This window comes from Pristis pectinata, chromosome 3 (genome assembly GCF_009764475.1).
Source record: "Pristis pectinata isolate sPriPec2 chromosome 3, sPriPec2.1.pri, whole genome shotgun sequence".
NCBI classification, from domain to species: Eukaryota; Metazoa; Chordata; class Chondrichthyes; order Rhinopristiformes; family Pristidae; genus Pristis; species Pristis pectinata.
Window position 1 is genome coordinate 3,192,583 of NC_067407.1, and position 6,000 is coordinate 3,198,582.

Sequence of the window (6,000 nt, forward strand, 5' to 3'; positions counted from 1 at the left end):
ATACTTTCCCCTCGCATTTGACCTCCCAGGTGCAACAAACACACAAACTCCATCTGCCATTTCTCCACCAAAGTGTCCAACTGATGTATATCCTGCTGAACATATCCTCATTTTCCACAACTCCACCAATTTTTGTGTCACCTGCAGGGTTTTCTGCCCAAAAAAGTCTTGCTGGCAATTCTGTGAGGAGTTTAACATGGTGGAGGTTCCCACTGCAGTTTGAACCTCTGCAGTGGAGTGTCACACTGTGAGAGGGGCAGTACTGAGGGAGGATCACACTGTGGGAGGGGTAGTACTGAGGGAGGGTCACACTGTGGGAGGGGCAGTACTGAGGGAGGGTCACACTGTGGGAGGGGCAGTACTGAGGGAGGGTAACCCTGTGGGAGAGTGGTATGGAGTGCGGTCTCCCGTCGACCTGAAGATGTGATTGTATAAATCCAAAGGTGCAGTTGTGGAGAATGTTGGGCGGTGGGGGAGTGTGGGCTTCATCTCGAGCGGTGGGCTGGAACAGTTTTCTTCTTGGAAGGACTCTGTATTGCCAGGTGTTGAGAGTCTGTGTTCCGAGCGCTGTGGGAGGGACGGCGCTGGAGTTTCATCCCACAGACTGTCTGCTTATCTGGAGAAGACTCCCACCTCTCCCTTCTCTGCACTGCTCTTTTGCGGGACTAATTACTGGTGTGCCCTGCTGGTTGTGTCGCTGTTTATCGCACCAGCAGTGTTTTGTGATTACAGACTGCGTAGTGCCTTGTCACGGTGGCTGTAAAGGCACTAAGATGGCGGGGCATTGGTCCTACGCAGCAGTTGCAGCTCCTGGAGGCATGGCTCCTGCGAAGTCATCACCTTTCAGTCTGTTGTCTTTGTAAAATGCTGTGCGCAGTTCTGTGCCTCCGTCAGTCAGTCTGGACGGTGGTTTCCAGGCCATGTCTGAGACCATGGGGGCAGCGAGGCGAGTGTTGTTGTCCTTACCTAGATGTTTGGTAGAATTGTGTTCTTTTTGCAGTCTGTGATGGAAGTTAATTTGTAGTGTGTGTGTAATATGTAATAAAGATGTACTGATTGTAAAAAAAGGGGCAATACTGAGGGAGGGTCACACTGCGGGAGGGGCAGTACTGAGGGAGGGTCACACTGCGGGAGGGGCGGTACTGTGGGAGGGTCACACTGCGGGAGGGGCGGTACTGAGGGAGGGTCACACTGTCGGAGGGGCGGTACAGCAAACAGCCAAGTCTTCCACCTTGTAGCTCACACAGTCACAAACACATCCTCCTCCCCAAGGTGCTGCTGAGTTAATGGAACATTTCAAGAGTTGCTTGGTGATGGTCCCAAGAGACAAGAAGTATCAGGTAAAAGTATTTGAAAATCTGCAGATGCCAGAAACAGATAACAAAAGCAGAAAATGCTGGAAACACTCAGCAGGTCAGGCAGCGTCTGTGCGAAGAGAAACTGAGTTAATGTTTCAGGTCGAAGACTCTTTGTCAGATTGGGAAGGAGGCAAAGGGGACTTGTTAAGCTGCAGGGAGGGTAGAAGAAGGATGTACGTTGATGTTGGAGGACAGCAGGCCAGTCGAGATGGTTGATCTTCTGAGGTAGAATCTTATTTCCTTTTTTTAATCAATATCCCACCTTATCGAAAGCAGTCATGATGAAGGGTCTCCACCCGAAACATCGACTGTCCATTTCCCTCCACAGATGCTGCCTGATCGCGGATTCCTTCAGCAGTTTGTTTTTAGCTCCAGATTCCAGTATCTGCAGTCTCTTGTGTCTTCATGGAAAATGCCCCCTGATTATCTGCAACCACTAGAAAATACAACTAATTTCCTCGGATAGAAAACAAGAGCCTTCAGCTGATTACATGTTTCAGGGGTGTGGTGGTGAAGTCAGAGTCAAAGACAAGTTTATTGTCATCTGCACAAGTCCATGTGTGCACAGGTGCAATGAAAAACTTACTTGCAGCAGCATCACAGGCATGTGGCATCAAATAAGCAGCATTCACAAGAAAAACGAAAGTAAATTAAACATAAATTATACACAATTTTTACAAGAAAGAACACTATTAGAATGAAAAAAATATAAAGTCCATTTTAGTGCAAAGTGATCAAAGTGGTCCCAGTGTTGCTAAACTGTAGTGATTAGGGTTGTGCCGGTTGGTTCAAGAACCGAATGGTTGAAGGGAAGTAGCTGTTCCTGAACCTGGTGGTGTGGGACTTCAGGCTTCTGTACCTCCTGCCCGATGGGAGCTGCGAGAAGATGGCACGGCCCAGATGGTGGGGGTCTTTGAGGATAGATGTTGCCTTCTTGAGGCAGCACCTCCTGTAGATACTCCCGATGGTGGGGAGGGAGGTGCCCGTGATGTACTGGGCTGAGTCCACTACTCTCTGCAGCTTCTTACATTCCTGCACATTCGAATTGCCATCCCAAACCGTGATGCAACCAGTCAGGATACTTTCAACAGTATAGCTGTAGAAGTTTGTTAGAGTATTCGGTGACAAGCCGAACCTCCTTAACAGCATAAGAAAGTAAAGATGCTGGGGTGCCTTCATTATGATAGCATCTGTATGCTGGGCCCAGGACAAGTCACCCAATATGTTAACGTCCAAGAGTTTAAAGTTAGGTATAGTTACTGGGCTAACAGTCTGAAGCCTCAATAGTCCATCAAGAAACTTGACTTCAAATCCTACTTAAGCTCAAACTTGAGTTCAAATCTTTAAATTTAAGCAATTAAATAAACCTGGAATTTAATAAAAAGGAAGCTTGTATTGATAATGGTTACCATACAACTAGTGAGTTATGGTTAAAAATTGTCCTTTGTGGAAGTAGAGCCTACTGTCCTCATCTGGACTGGCCTCTATGTGACTCCAGACCCAATGAGATTTTCTCTTAGCCACCCTCTGAAATGGTCAAGCAAACTATACGGTGCGTGTATAAAATAATGAGGGGTATACATAGGGTGAATGCACTCGGTCTTTTTCCTGGAGTTGGGGAATCAAGAACTAGAGGGCACAGGCGAGAGGGGAAAGATCTAATAGGAACTTGAGGGGCAACTTCTTTTAAACAAAGAGGGTACGTATGTGGAACGAGCTGCCAAAGGAAGTAGTTGAGGCAGGTACAATGACAACTTCTAAAAGACACTTGGCCAGATACATGGATAGAAAAGGTTTAGAAGGTTATGGGCCAAATGCAGGCAAATGGGACTAGCTTAGAATGGCATCATGTTCGACATGGAGCAGTTGGGCCAAAGGGCCTGTTTCCATGCTGTATGACCCTGTGACTAGTGATGGACTATCATTGATGACCCTGCCAGTGATAATTGCATTCTGTGAATGAATAATAACAAATAATTCAGGTTCTGTTTAAAAGGAGCTCACCCATTTATAACAGAGATGATGCTAAACTCTTTCTCTCAGAGAATTGTAAAGTTTTGGAACTTTCTCCTGAAGGGCAGAGGAAGCAGAGTGCTTGATTATTTTTTAAGGCAGAGGTAGTTAGTTTCTTGTTAAGTAAAGGTGTGAAAGATTTCTATGGAGTAGACAGGAATAGTGAGTTAATGTTATGATGAGCTCAGCCAAGATCTTATTCAATGGTGGAGCAGGTTTAAGGGGCCGAATGGCCTTTTCATGCTTCCATTTCATACAATCGAGTTGAACAACTGACCTCACACTCCAGTAATTTTTTCAGTGTTGATCTCTACTGGCTTGAATTAATGTTCTGTAGCACAGAGGTGCAGCTGGTGGGACCTGCTGCCTCACACCCACAGAGACCCAGGTTTGATCCTGACCTCCGGTGCTGTCTGTGCGGAGTTTGCACGTTCTCCCTGTGACCGCGTGGGTTTTCCCTGGGTGCTCCGGTTTCCTCCCACATCCCAACGACATGTGGATTGTTGGGTTAATTGGCCGCTGTAAATTGCCCCCAGTGTGTGGGTGAGGGGTAGAATCTGGGGGGGGGGGTTGATGGGAGTGTGGGGAGAATAAAATGGGGTTAGTGGAAGTGGATGGTTGCTGGCCAGCAGGGACTCGATGGAGCAAAGGGTCTGTTTCCCTGCTGTATCTCTCTGACTCTACATCACCGTCACTGCAGGCTGAACTTTTTCTTTCAGGGGAAGGGTGAGATGATCACCTGGTGGCTCGACGGGAAGGAATGTGACGGATCAGAGTGAGTCACAGACCGAGGAGAGTCAGAAACCGTCGATTCTGACCAAAGGCAGCTGCTTCTCCTCCCGACAGACTCCAGAAGTTATTGGATATCCTGCTGAATGTTTAATAACCACAGCAAAGAGAATTTTCATATTTGGTTTGCATTGGTTTGTGAGTAAGTCTGCCCCACGTTTGGTGTTTGTCAGATGTTGATCATAACTTTAGTTTTGTCTCAGCACCTCAGACAGACAGCAGGGAAGGGGTCGAGTGAGTCACTTAAATTGTGGACAAACCCCTGGACAACACAACCTCAGTGGCACAGAGCAGGCCCCACACCATTGTCTCACAATATCAATATTCCACTTGTTCACGATTGCTACAGAGAATTCATCACATAAACTTTACAAAGGCCACTGTGTGACAGACTGTAATTATCACAGACATTAACATCACTGAAGCAGGCCTTTGGTTCATTGTGTCTGCCAGCCCTTTCCAAACTCTCTTCATTTCTTTCCTTGCACCAGATGTTTATTCAGATCTTCTTAAAAGATGCAACAGTTTCTGCCTCCGTCACAATCTGATACAAAGCAATCCATCGTTCTCCAGCTCTCCATACATCAAACCTTGTTCCCGAGCCCTGCAAAATACTGTACTGAATTAGCTTCAAGAATAAAAAAACTGTCCTCGGGACCTCAATATCCATAGGAGATAAGATAAGATAATAAGATATCTTTATTAGTCACATGTATATTGAAACACACAGTGAAATGCATCTTTTGCGGAGAGTGTTCTGGGGGCAGCCCGCAAGTGTCGCCACGCTTCCGGCGCCAACATAGCATGCGCACAACTTCCTAACCCGTACGTCTTTAGAATGTGGGAAGAAGCCGGAGCACCTGGAGGAAACCCACGCAGACAGTATGTCTATGTGCATGTGTGCATGTATGTGTATGTAAACATATCTGTTTCTGTGTGCATATGCCCATGCGTATGTGTGGCTAAATGTGCGTGTGCATGTGTATGTGTGCCCACACATGTGTACTCATGTCTGAGTGTGTGTGTGTGTGTGTGTGTGTGTGTGTGTGTGTGTGTGTGTGTGTACACAGGCATAGAGGAGAGGGGTGAATGGCCAGTTTGTGTGCGCACTTTCTGAAATTCTATGTAACCATTCAACTTTTTTTAAACTTGGAAAATGTTGGTTTAAGGTATAATCGCTCAGTATTAGTGCCCACACGACACAAACAAAAATCACGGGTATGTAGAAAATGATATTTTACTTGGAGAGCAAGTCAACATTACAAACTTATGCCAAAATTAACTCTTAACTAGGAGTGATGGGAGATTTGATTGCAACAGCTGAGATCCTGAGGGATGCGGAGAGGTTCCTCTTGTGAGATGCTCTCAAACTAAGGGTCACTGTTTACAAGTAAGTGGTCATCCTTTAAAGACGTTTTTTTTCTCTCAGTCGTTGTAACTCACTTCCTCAAAGTGTGGTGAAGCAGAGTCTTCAAATATTTTTAAGGCCAAGTAGATCGATTGTTGTTAACTGTGTGGGTTACTTAAAAAGTGAATAACATTGCTGGGGCTTTGACATAGATCTTTGTATCCTCTTTAGCTACAGGCGAGGTTCCAGAAGACTAGAAAACGGCCAAAGAAGGGCCTCAGTGGTAGTCCAGGAAATTATAGGCTGGTGGTAGAAAAATTACTGGAGAAGATTCTTAGGGACAGGATTTAATTGTATTTGGAAAAGCATGGACTTATTAGGGATAGTCAGCATGCCTTTGTGCAGGGGAGGTCCTGTCTCAGAGACGACAAAGATGATTGCTGAGGGTAAGGAAGTGGATGCTGTCTACATGGACAAGCATTTGACAAGGTC